Source organism: Schistocerca nitens, chromosome 2, assembly GCF_023898315.1.
Source record: "Schistocerca nitens isolate TAMUIC-IGC-003100 chromosome 2, iqSchNite1.1, whole genome shotgun sequence".
NCBI classification, from domain to species: domain Eukaryota; kingdom Metazoa; phylum Arthropoda; class Insecta; order Orthoptera; family Acrididae; genus Schistocerca; species Schistocerca nitens.
In genome coordinates, this window is record NC_064615.1 from 404,609,770 (window position 1) to 404,622,770 (window position 13,001).

The window sequence follows — 13,001 nt, forward strand, 5'->3', positions numbered from 1 at the left end:
CAAGCTCATGGAACGTGTCAGTACATGAAATTACAACATAAACATAATAAAAATAAATGTTCATGAACCTTAACAAAGTAGCTCCATAAGTATAAGTAAACGCTATCAGCAAAAAAATCAGCTTAATTTTTCAAGGAACTCCTCGACAGAATAGAAGGAGTGACCCATGAGGAAACTTCAGTTTGAATTTGAAAGCGCGTGGATTAAGGCTAAGAATTTTGAATTCGAGTGGCGGCTTATTGAAAACGGATGCAGCAGTATACTGCACACCTTTTTGCACAAGAGTTAAGGAAGTCCGATCCAAATGCAGGTTTGATTTCTGCCGAGTATTAACCGGGTGAAAGCTGCTTATTCTTGGGAATAAACTAATATTGGTAACAAGAAACGACGATATGAAATATACGTTTTGAGAGGCCAATGTCAAAATACCCAGACTGGTGAACAGAGGTCGACAAGAGGTTCATGAACTAACACCACTTATTGCCCGAACTGCCCGTCTCTGAGACAAAAATATCCTTTTAGAATGGGAAGAGTTACCCCAAAATATAAGACCATACGACAACAGTGAATGAAAATAAGCAAAGTAGACTAATTTTCGTGTCGAACGATCACTCACTTCTGATACCGTTCGAATAGTAAAAGTGGCAGTATTAAGTCTTTGAACAAGATCCTGAACGTGGGCTTTCCACGACAGCTTACTATCTATATGAACACCTAGAAATTTGAACTGTTCACTTTCACTAATCATATGCCCATTCTGTGAAATTAAAACGTCAGGTTTTGTTTAATTGTGTGTTAGAAACTGTAAAAAATGAGTCTTACTGTGATTTAGCGTTAGTTTAGTTTCTACATGCCATGAACTAAGGTCATGTACTGCACTATTTGAAACCGAGCCAATGTTGGACACAACATCCTTTACTACCAAGCTAGTGTCATCAGCAAATAGAAATATTTTAGAGTTACCCGTTATACTAGAGGGCATATCATTTATATAAATAAATGTGCTCTGCCTGCAGGAGCTGTACTCTCAAACTGGGGGAATAGCATTTTCAGCCGCGACATGGCAAGTTGTTAGCAGAGGGGGAGACCTGAGAGCGGCGATAGTAATAACAAAATTCTGAGAGCTATGGTCCTCTCACAGTACACAACTAGTCACCGCAACGTCGTGGAGTTGCAATCTCCAGTGAGAGAAATCACACTTGTAAACATGTACTTTCACTACGGTGATAACATTGAGAGACATCTTGCCCACCTGAATACAGTAATCACGGTGTTGCAGCGGCGAAAAATGATAATAACTGCTGACATCGATGCAAAATTCACCCTATGGTACAGTGGCACAAGGGACACTAACGGAGGAAAGGTAGAAGAGTTCATCATGCCCTTGCAACTAGTGGTGGCCAACAAGACCGGCAACCCTCCTACCTACGCAGCGGGAGGAGGACAAGGCACAAACATTGATGTGACCTTAGTCACACCAAATGCAGTCAACATCATCCAACATTGGAAGGCTGAAGAAAATGCCACCATTAGAGACCATAATCTCACAACTTTCACCCACCCTAGGTGATAGAGAGTGCCGCTCGGACATGGGGTGGGAGGTGCAAATGAATTATAAAAGAGTTGACTGGGAACGCCTAGCGAGGGAGTGCGACATTCCTGCTTCGCCAGAGGGTGATATACACCAGGACATAGACGTGGACAAGAGAGCTGAGGAACTGGTGAGTGTGATAACTAGAGCAGTGAAAGCAGCTGTACCAACTAGTAGGTAGGCCATGGCGGTCTCTCCGTCACCATGGTCAGCCGAACTGGAGGATATGCGCTGGTCTGTCAGAAGGCTGAGGAGGCACTACCAGCGCAGTGTCGTCTGGATGGAACGGCAAAGATGGTTGCTGCAGTATCGCGAGGCGAAGCAGAGGTTCCAAAAGGAACTACGAGTGGTAAGAAGCTGGGAGAGCTATGTCCTGAATCAATTGGCTTTAGACCAATTTATAGGTTAGTTAGAGAGAAAATCCTCTCTCCTTTGGAGTTGTCAACAGTCAGGCATGGGGACGGGATGATGGAATCTTGGCAGGAGACTGAAGAGGTCCTCCTCCAGCCCCTGTTGCCTGACGATAATGCGGATGGGGAAACTGAAGAACAACGGCAGCTACTATATGATGACCTTGGCGGATATAACAATGATACGGCAGTCTACCCCATTTCTGGGGAGGAAGTGGCTGCCCACATAAGATCGCTGAAGAGAGGTAAAGCTCCCAGGCCAGACGGCATTGTGGCGGAGGTGGTGCTATTCTTACCCCCCAGCTAACTGCACGACTCACTCATCTATTTAATGAGTGCCTAAGGCAGAGGAAGTTCCCGAAGGTCTGAAAAATTGCAAATGTTGTAATCATCAAAAAAGGACCTGACAAAGACCCAGCAGAAAAGAAATCATACAGACCTAAATGTTTGATGGACCTGATAGCGAAGATATTAGAGAAACTGCTGGCTGACAGACTGGCTGCACACCTAGTACTGTGTGGGATGAGCAGAATGCAGTTTGGCTTCAGGCCTGGGCGATCGGCATCTGATGCAATCGCCCTAATGCCTTAGGTCTGTGGCTCTACCACATGTAAGTACGTAGTTGGCATTCCGGTGGACATCAGTGGCGCCTTCGACAACCTGTGGTGGTCTTAGCTCTTCTGCTGCTTGCGGGAGAAAGAGTGTCCAGGGGCGTTATATGGTTGTCCGAGGAGCTACTGCGAGGATTGGGAGGTCTGGCTATCATTCCCTAGCGGGAGAGTGGGAATATCAATAACAAAGGGATGCCCGCAGGGTTCAGTGTTAGGTCCCCTGTTCTGGGTCATCCACAAGGAGCCGTTACTGGATAAATTACAACAAACTGAAGAAGTGCTAGAGGTTATAGCATATGCGGATAACCTCCTCCTGTTGGTTGGTGGACATAGCCGAGAGGACATAGAACCCAAAATAGAAAGGGCTATAGATAAACTACAACCGTGGTGCCAAAATACAAAGATGAAAATGTCACCAAGCACATCTACATACCTTCTCCTAAAAGGACAGCTGACCAGAAATCCAACTCTGAGAACTGAGGGCTCACCGATTCTTCAGCGACGTGAGATGCGGTACCTGTTTCAAATGGCTCTGAGCACTATGGTACTTAACTTCTGAGGTCGTCAGTCCCCTAGAACTTAGAACTACTTAAACCTAGCTAACCTAAGGACATCACACACATCCATGCCCGAGGCAGGATTCGAACCTGCGACCGTAGCGGTCGCGCGGTTCCAGACTGTAGCGCCTAGAACCACTTGGCCACTCCGGCCGGCCGCGGTACCTGGGAATCATCATTGACGAAAGGTGGAACGTTGGGGAACACATTGACACTGTAACCCAGAGTGACCTTCAAACATTAAACAATCTCATCTCCATAGGACATAAAAGATTTCATCATCCGCCTCATCTTATAAAATTATATCACAATAGTATCCTGACCTCAGTAGTGGGTTATTAGTTGTTAGTCTGGGTGCACAGGCTCACAAGGGTAGTGCCCGCCATGACAGTGAGAAGAGTTCAGAGAAATATGATATTGAGATCTGTGGGCGCCTACAGGACATCTCCAGGGGGAGTCCTATTAGTCATAATGAGGTTCTGCTCCTGGACATCAAAATCAGAGAACAGGCTGCGTGGTACTGGGCCAAAAAATGGAATACTGCGAAAACAGAGGACATATTAGGCATTAGGGTTGAGGATAAGGGTGAGATAAAGCGAAGAGGTGAGCAGTTGTGGCGGGAATCGTGGGAAGCAGAAGAAAAAGGTCGCAGAGCACTTGAATTCCTACCGGATGTTAGGGAACGACTGGGCATGAAATACTTCGAGCCAACCCGGGGATTATTCCATTTTCTCACTGGTCATGGGCCCTACCCGACATTTCTATGTCGGTTTGGGAAGAGGGCCACGCCCGCGTGTGAATGTGGCGCATCAGAGGGTACCCCCGACCGTGTGGTTTACGAGTGCCCTCTTTCCAATGATGTAGCATCTACATTACAAGACCAACTAACCGACCATGACACTTAGATGAGAAGACACTTTTCAAACTCTGAATAAATTGGCTAACGAGGTATCAGGAAAATCGTTGATAGATTACCTGAGGGACATTAATTAATTAACAATCTAAGACATATCTAATACCAATTGAGTCCAGTGCCCTATTCCCATACCGCCTGTGCGTGGACAGGCCGACTTTACAACACCACCGATACAGGACAAGCACTGGATATGACATAAAATATAATTCGTTAGTAGGACTTAGAATTAGGAAATTTAGTTAGGAACCTGCAGCGATTAACATCCCTGGCCTGCCCAGTGTCAGGGGCACGCTCATCGGGGTTAGCTCGATGAGTAAGGCTCCATAAGTAGGTTTAGTTGTAGGTAGGCTTTCTAAAGAGAATATTAATAATAAATAAGTTGCCCGTTGTTAATTAGTTCTGGCTGTAGCTCACTTAATAAAATTGTAATTAGCTGCTATCAGTGTTTTGTACAAAGTTTTAGGACCCACTAATCACATAAGAAAGTGGGTTAAGAATGTAAAATGATAAAGGTTTTGTAAACAAAGAATTGTTTTTAAACAAAAAAATAAAAATCTAAAGCCAATTTTGTAATTTGTTGTTTTATCGAAAAAATCATGAACATCGCTTCCAGAATCGGATATCACCCTGGTCCACCCCCTTAATTACGTGGTCCTCCAAGAGCCAACAGCACACACGTAATGTCACGGATCACGTCAGAGCAAATTGGCCATTTGGAAAAAAGGTGCTGTAAAGTGCTAAAATAAAAGCAGATGGACCATGCAAAACTACGTGCGCCTTGCGCAATGTGACGACCATCAGAATTCACGACAGCCTGAAGCCGCACGAGAGCTACCATAGCGCAATTGTTTGCCGCACTTCTCAGACGGTGGATCATGATATGTTCATCTGTCGTGACAGTTCGTTCATTGCTTAAAGATCGCACATTGTGTCAGCAGTAACTTCTTCAAAAATTTCTGGCACAATTGGCCGTCGATCTCACACTGGAGTAATTCCCAAAGCGCCAGTTCATTCTAAGTTTCGAATTAAGTTCTTCAAGCCCGGTGCGGAAAGAAGACCTCTCCGTTTTCTATAATGCGTCAACACTGTCGAAGAGCAGCAGCACTATTGCTGAAACTTCCTGGCAGATTAAAACTGTGTGCCCGACCGAGACTCGAACTCGGGACCTTTGCCTTTCGCGGGCAAGTGCTCTACCAACTGAGCTACCGAAGCACGACTCACGCCCGGTACTCACAGCTTTACTTCTGCCAGTACCTCGTCTCCTACCTTCCAAACTTTACAGAAGCTCTCCTGCGAACCTTGCAGAACTAGCACTCCTGAAAGAAAGGATATTGCGGAGACATGGCTTAGCCACAGCCTGGGGGATGTTTCCAGAATGAGATTTTCACTCTGCAGCGGAGTGTGCGCTGATATGAAACTTCCTGGCAGATTAAAACTGTGTGCCCGACCGAGACTCGAACTCGGGACCTTTGCCTTTCGCGGGCAACTGCTCTACCAACTGAGCTACCGAAGCACGACTCACGCCCGGTACTCACAGGAGAGCTTCTGTAAAGTTTGGAAGGTAGGAGACGAGGTACTGGCAGAAGTAAAGCTGTGAGTACCGGGCGTGAGTCGTGCTTCGGTAGCTCAGTTGGTAGAGCAGTTGCCCGCGAAAGGCAAAGGTCCCGAGTTCGAGTCTCGGTCGGGCACACAGTTTTAATCTGCCAGGAAGTTTCATATCAGCGCACACTCCGCTGCAGAGTGAAAATCTCATTCTGGAAACATCCCCCAGGCTGTGGCTAAGCCATGTCTCCGCAATATCCTTTCTTTCAGGAGTGCTAGTTCTGCAAGGTTCGCAGGAGAGCTTCTGTAAAGTTTGGAAGGTAGGAGACGAGGTACTGGCAGAAGTAAAGCTGTGAGTACCGGGCGTGAGTCGTGCTTCGGTAGCTCAGTTGGTAGAGCACTTGCCCGCGAAAGGCAAAGGTCCCGAGTTCGAGTCTCGGTCGGGCACACAGTTTTAATCTGCCAGGAAGTTTCATATCAGCGCACACTCCGCTGCAGAGTGAAAATCTCATTCAGCACTATTGCTGTTGTTTTGGTAAAACAGCTTTGCGAGTAAAGCCCTGCTCACCTTGCGCAGACCTATGTTGACTCTCAACAACTGTAATGCAAACTGATGCTCGAGCTTCTACTCTACGTCGAAGTATCAGTACCGACGCCTAAAGGCAAGTCATGACACTAAAATCTCCTAACGACCCAAATTCTCCAGCGCACAGTGTGAACATCATTCCTATAAGCGAAAGTTTAATTATAACTGCCCTGGCCTTGAAGTGATATAGTGCACGGAAGACAAACAGAGAGAGCGTAATCACTTCCATTGTAGCTCAAAAATGGTTCAAATGGCCCTAAGCACTATGAGACTTAATATCTGAGGTCATCAGTCCCCTAGACTTAGAACTACTTAAACCTAACTAATCTAAGGACATCACACACACCCATGCCCGAGGCAGGATTCGAACCTGCGACCGTAGCAGCAGCGCGGCTTCGGTCTGAAGCGCCTAGAACCACTCGGCCACAGCGGCCGGCCATTGTAGATTACAGAGAAGGAAACATATATCAGCGAAAATTCGCTCTCACAGAAACTCCGTCGAAGAGACGTTCTGGGACACGTCTAGAATTACGCATGATAAACATCCAGTGACACCACTAAAATCTCCGCTGAATCTTTAGAGGTACCAAGCGACGAGGCGAAAATTTAAAATCAGAACAGAGCAGGCCTAAGCATGCAATTCGTAATCAGAGTGAACAGGACGAGAAAGAAAGGGAAAATACCTGGAACTAGAAGATCGTGCAGGAAGGACAGCAAAACGGAAACAGCAAGCTTGCCGAGGTCCGACTGAACAACAGCCCGGATAGTCAACACTTCTCATGTTTTGAAATAGCTAATTTCCGGATTGTGACAAAAACTTATTACCGTCTGAAAAGACCGGCATGAGAAAACTTACAACAGAAACGTACACTGAAGGGCCAAACAGATTGGTACACCTGCATAATAACTTCTAAGGGCCCCACGAGAAAGTAAAAGTGCCGCAGCTCGACGTGGTATGGACTCGACTATTGTCAGAAGTAGTGCTGGAAGGAATGGCCACCATGAATTCTGCAGGGATGTCCGTAAATCCGTAAAAGTAATAGCGGGTGGAGAGCTCTTCTGAACAGCACGTTGCAAGGTATCCCAGACATGCTCAATAATGCTCGTTTCTGAGGAGTTTGGTAGCCAACGGAAGTGTTTAAGCACAGAAGCATGTACCTGGAGCCACTATGTAGCAATTCTGGACTTGTGGGGTGTAGCATTGTCCTGCTGGAATTGCCCAAGTCTGTCGGAATGCACAATGGACATGAGTGGGTGCAAGTGATCAGACAGGATGCTTACGTACGTGTCACACGTCAGAGTCGTATCTAGACGTATCAGGGATCTCAAATCACTCCAACTGCACACGGTCCACACCGTTACAGAGCCTTCATGAACTTGAAGAGTCCCCTGCTGACATGCAGGGTCCATGGATTCATGAGATTTTCTACATACTCGTATACGTACATCCACTCGATACAATTTGAAAAGAGACATGTCCGACCAGGGAACATGCTTCCAGTCAACAGTCCAATGTCGGTGACAACGGGCCGAGGTGAGGCGTAAAGCTTTATGTTTTGCAGTCATCAAGGGTACACGAGTGGGCCTTCTGTCCCGAAAGCCCATGTCTATGATGTTTCTTTGAATGGTCCGCACGCTGACACTTGTTCAGGCCCAGCACTGAAATCTGTAGCAATTTGCGGAAGGGTTACACTTCTGTCACGGTGAATGATTCTCTTCAGTCGTCATAGGTCCCGTTCTTGTAGGATCTTTTTCCGGCCGCAGCGATGTGGGAGATTTGATGTTTTACCGAATTCCTCATATTTAGGGTACACTCGTGAAATGGTCGTACGGGAAAATCCCCATTTCATCACTACCTTGGAAATGCTGTGTCCCATCTCTCGTGCACCGATTGTAACAGCACGTTCAATCCCACTTAAATCTTGATAACCCGTCGTTGTAGCAGCAGTAACCAATCTTGCAACTGTACCAGACACTTGGTGTCGTATATAGGCGTTGGCGACCGCAGCCCCGTATTCTGCCGGTTCACATATCTCTGTATTTGAATACGCATGCCTGTACCAGTTTCTTTGGCGCTTTATGGTGTAAGGTAACCAACCTCGAAATCAAACGAATCGCTCTAGAAACCAAGATCCTTAGCCAGTACATTGGTATGATCGAGGTCATTAACAACACATTCCACATTTTCACGGTTATGAAGAAGTAATCAACACCGCAATCAATCCGGGCTATGCAGTTTTCCATAAAGAAGGCATTGCGTCTGAACTACGAGATATAGCGCAAATCGGTAGAGAAATGGCAGCGCAGCTACCCACATTTGCTTTTTATCAGCTTCCGCACACTGTCCTGTTCAAAGAGGTGAATTGGAAATTGAATTTTTTTTAGAAGCGAGATTTTATGACTTTTTAGTAACCTGCACTCACATATTGTCTCAATAGGCAATTTTAAATATATTCTGCGCAGAGAACATTAACGCCTAAATCTGGATTCCAGAAATGAGCTAATGTTGGGAGAGCTACAAAATTTAACATTACAGCATGCACCTACGCATTTAAATTAAACAGCAAGGCGACTGGACAGAGTCTACATCCACAAGCACATTATGCCAATTGTGGTCGACTGTGGATTCTGGTCTCTAAGTTTATCCGACCACAGCACGTGCTATATCCATATTAATCAATCCGCAACCGATTTATCGAGGACGCGAGTATCGGCAACTGAAATTTGTAGGAAACAACCAGACAGTTGGGAAAGGTACAAATGGCTCTGAGCACTATGGGACTCAACTGCTGTGGTCATAAGTCCCCTAGAACTTAGAACTACTTAAACCTAACTAACCTAAGGACAGCACGCAACACCCAGCCATCACGAGGCGGAGAAAATCCCTGACCCCGCCGGGAATCGAACCCGGGAACCCGGGCGTGGGAAGCGAGAACGCTACCGCACGACCACGAGATGTGGGCAGGGGGAAAGGTACAAACAAGAGTAGTTTGGTAGATAGAACAAGCCAGTATTTTAAAAATTTATAATTCAGTATAAACCTTATTGGCAAAAGTCACCATTGTAATTTTATTTCACAACAGTGAGAGGACGTATTTGCAATCTGGCACAATTTCTAGGCAATACCCTCAAAATTATGTAGCTAAAAGTAAACATTACCGCTATAATACGTCAGTGTATTCGCGGGAACTAGGTTAGTGGCCGAACCCCATACAACACAGGACTCCTGTGCGTCTCATACTATTAGGAAACTACTGAGGGAGTGCCAGTAGTTAACAGACAACAATCAAGACGTAACGGGAAATTAGTGGACTTACGAATCTTCCATGCGAAATCTCGTGTTGCAATATAACACTGCAATATAAAGCAATATCAACATCGTTTTGGGTACTATGTGGCCGAATAGGGGGAAAATTCCGAGAAAAGTCAGCGTGGAGGGAAATGTCACACTGATGGTGGGTGAGTACATCAAACGGTAGCCTCATACGTTCTAAGAAAGAAATCAACAGGAATCTATGAGAGTTTTATCTGCAGTTGTATGTTGTATGTTAACCGGGGACCTAGAAACGACGGAGAGGTACCGTCCCCGCCGCAGACGCAGTGGTCCACAAACCGACGACGACTACCGCAGTCCACTTCATCCCTCCGCCGCCCCACACCGAACCCAGGGTTATTGTGCGGTTCGGCCCCCGGAAGACCCCCCAGGACACGTCTCACACCAGACGGGTGTAACCGCTATGTTTGCGTGGTAGAGTAATGGTGGTGTACACGTACGTGGAAAACTTGTTTGTGCAGCAATCGCCGACATAGTGTAGCTCAGGCGGAATAAGAGCAACCAGCCTGCATTCACCGAGGCAGACGGAAAACCACCTAAAAACTATCCACAGACTGGTCGGCTCACCAGACCTCGACACAAGTTGTGCCGAGGACCAGGCGCTCCTTCCCGCTCCGGAAAGCAGTGCGTTAGACCGATCGGCTAGCCAGATGGGTTTTATCTACAGTACTGACACCTGTTAGGGAAGAAACTTATACTCTTGCACGAGGGGCGTTTAAAAAGTAACAAAACAATTTTTTTTTGAAAGCATATCATTTTATTCAGGATTCCAATACATCATATTACTCCTCACTTTTTTCGCTACAAAACCGTATTTTACAACATAATCTCCGTTGAATGCGACGGCCGCACGCCATCCTACTGTTAGGTCCTGTATGCCCTCATGGTACCACTCTACTGGTCGACGTCGGAGTCAACGTTTTGCTGCATCAGTTAGCTCCTCACCTCCTCATCGTGCACCTACTGCTTGCCTCGGGATGCATCCTTCTTTGAGCCAACCAGATGGAAGCCAGAAGGTGCGAGATCAGGGTGGATGAGGAAGAACAGTCCAGTGAAGTTTGATGAACTGCTCTCGGGTGTGCAGACTTCTGTGAGGCCTCGCAGTGTCATAGAGATGGAGAAGTTCGTTTCCATTTCCGTTGTGGCGAATACACTGCGGGAGTCACAGCTGCAGCTTTGTGCGGCCGGCCGGTACGCTGGACATTTGGCAGGTTTGCGCGGTCTTGTTGCCGTAATGACAGACGTCTCGCCCAATGACTTACTGTGCTTTTGTTCGCTGCCAGGTCTCCGTAGATATTCTTCAAGCGCCTATGAATACGTGTGATGCTCTGGCTTTCCGCTAAAAGAAACTCAGTGACAACTCTCTGATTGGAACGTAACTCCGTTATTGACGATATTTTGAAAGCTGTAAATAACGCCGCCACCAGTCAGAACTTCATGAAACTACAGTGGATGACGCGCGAACGTTCCACGATGTCCTACAACCAATCCCATATTTCTTTCAACCGAAACTGGCCGAGAGAAAAAAAAAGTGTTGCATTACTTATTCAACGCAACTCGTATGATTTGCTAACCGATGACGTCCTGAATTTCGCATAAGACATCGTTGCACTCTTTCGTATGAAGAGTATGGACAGTATGACAGGATTTATAATATCGATGACGCTTTTAGAAAGGTATTTTCAAATTTGAACGTGCTTGTTAAAATCGGGACAGGAACGTGACTTACATGTAATATACATGATCCAGTGTTATCAACTCGCTTGAAAGCAAAATGGTACGAAGTAGCCAATGACATCAGATACTCAAAGTTCAACATCCTACTATACTAGATTTTATTTATACCTCGAGGAGGAAGAGCAGCAGCGAAAGAAGATACACAAACGCACCTCTAAATTTTTAACAGACTGATATTGTCCACTGCATAATCTGAGATGTGTACGCTGACTTAGGTTTCCTGCCAACCACTTTGGGAAATGTTTAGCCTTTATAAGATTTTCTTTCTTATTATTTTGCACTAACTTTGTTTTTTATTGGTTTCTGTCCGTCTAAATCACGGTCGTCGTGATCTAGGCGTAACATCTTCGATCACATTTCAGATAAGTCTTTTGGCTAGCGTTAGATCACGGTCACTGCATCAGCCATGGCGGCGAAAACTTACGGTACAAGGAAGTACGCTCATCCTGCCAACGTCCTTGTCAAAAGAGCGTGCAATGGTAGGTAGATGTTCAGGGCATCCACCTGCTCTTCGGAAGGGAAACTGCCCGTAAAACCGGAATCAGCAGTGATCAACGGCTCGAGGATGCAGGAGGCAGGTGAATCCACTGCATCAAAGACACATAATGTGTCTCACAGGAAATGTGACACGCAGCTAAAAATTAGAATGATGATATTTCCTTTGGCAAAAATATTCCACGCTAGTCCTCGTTTCGGCTCTCCGGGAGTTACTGCCAAACGAGAGGAGACCTCTGTAACGATACTGAATATTCAACAAACGGATAAATTCTTCATTTTTGTGACCAGATTGTCTGTAGCGTCTCGTACTTTACGAGTGTTGAAAGTATTCTGAATCCTTCTTTGCAAATACAAGAAAGTGCTTATTTTTGTCACCAAAAGCCTTTCGTTTTATTGAAATAAAGCGTCATTAGTGAGAGATGTTTACAGTTTAGCTTACTTTCTAGATCGAAAGACTGGTCATTACGAAAGATGTTGATTTTACTTACGGTATTTCTGTCAGATTTTCGCTCATATAGGGAAACGCCATCTGCGTGCATATATTTGACGTACTGGTACGTTTGGCACTGTTGCTTTCCACCTAATACCACATTGCTTTGCATAATTACGGATTTTTTGCAGTGAAACGCAATATAGCACCATTCCTGTTTGTTTTCATTTTTCCCGTTAAACGTGTCCGGGCGAGGACCTGTGGCTTTCGCAGGAAGGTTTGGAAGATAGGAGATGGGGAACTGGAGGAAGTAAAGCTGTGTGAACATTTCGTGAGCCGTGCTTGGACAGCGCAGTTGCGAGGACATTCCAGCGAGATTCAAATGTCTCAGGTTCGAGTCCCGATCTGGCACACAGTTTTAATCTGTGAAGAAACTTCAAATCAGGACACACTCCCTTGTAGGGTGAAAATTCATTGTGGATGACTTTGTGTGTTTCATGTGAGTAGTGTTACCAACTTAATTACTAGTGTTTCCTACGCTCGAAAAATTTTCTCTTCCTCTGAGGGTCATCGTGTGTGTTATGGTGTTTAATTATGTTTCATTGTATTTGTTTAATGTGTCAAAAACTGCAGGAACAATAACGTAGTTAAAGATCGAAATATTCAATACAGAGGTGAGGGCACAGGGGGAACAGGAAGAGCAAAGATGATGAACAGTGAATCCAAGGTGGGGGGATGGAAAATGAGTTGGTAATGAGACGGAGGAAGGGGGTCGAGGAGAAGGAAATG

General features: G+C 45.7%; 2 non-coding genes across 2 annotated transcripts; one reads left to right on the plus strand and one right to left on the minus strand.

Annotated features, from left to right (window-relative positions):
* Window positions 1–5,524: 5,524 nt before the first annotated feature.
* On the minus strand, window positions 5,525–5,599 carry Trnas-cga (transfer RNA serine (anticodon CGA)). Its single transcript has one exon. It is a non-coding gene; the product is annotated as a tRNA-Ser (tRNA).
* Window positions 5,600–5,699: 100 nt separating this feature from the next.
* Trnas-cga (transfer RNA serine (anticodon CGA)) lies at window positions 5,700–5,774 on the plus strand. The gene has a single exon. It is a non-coding gene; the product is annotated as a tRNA-Ser (tRNA).
* The last annotated feature ends 7,227 nt before the right edge of the window (window positions 5,775–13,001 follow it).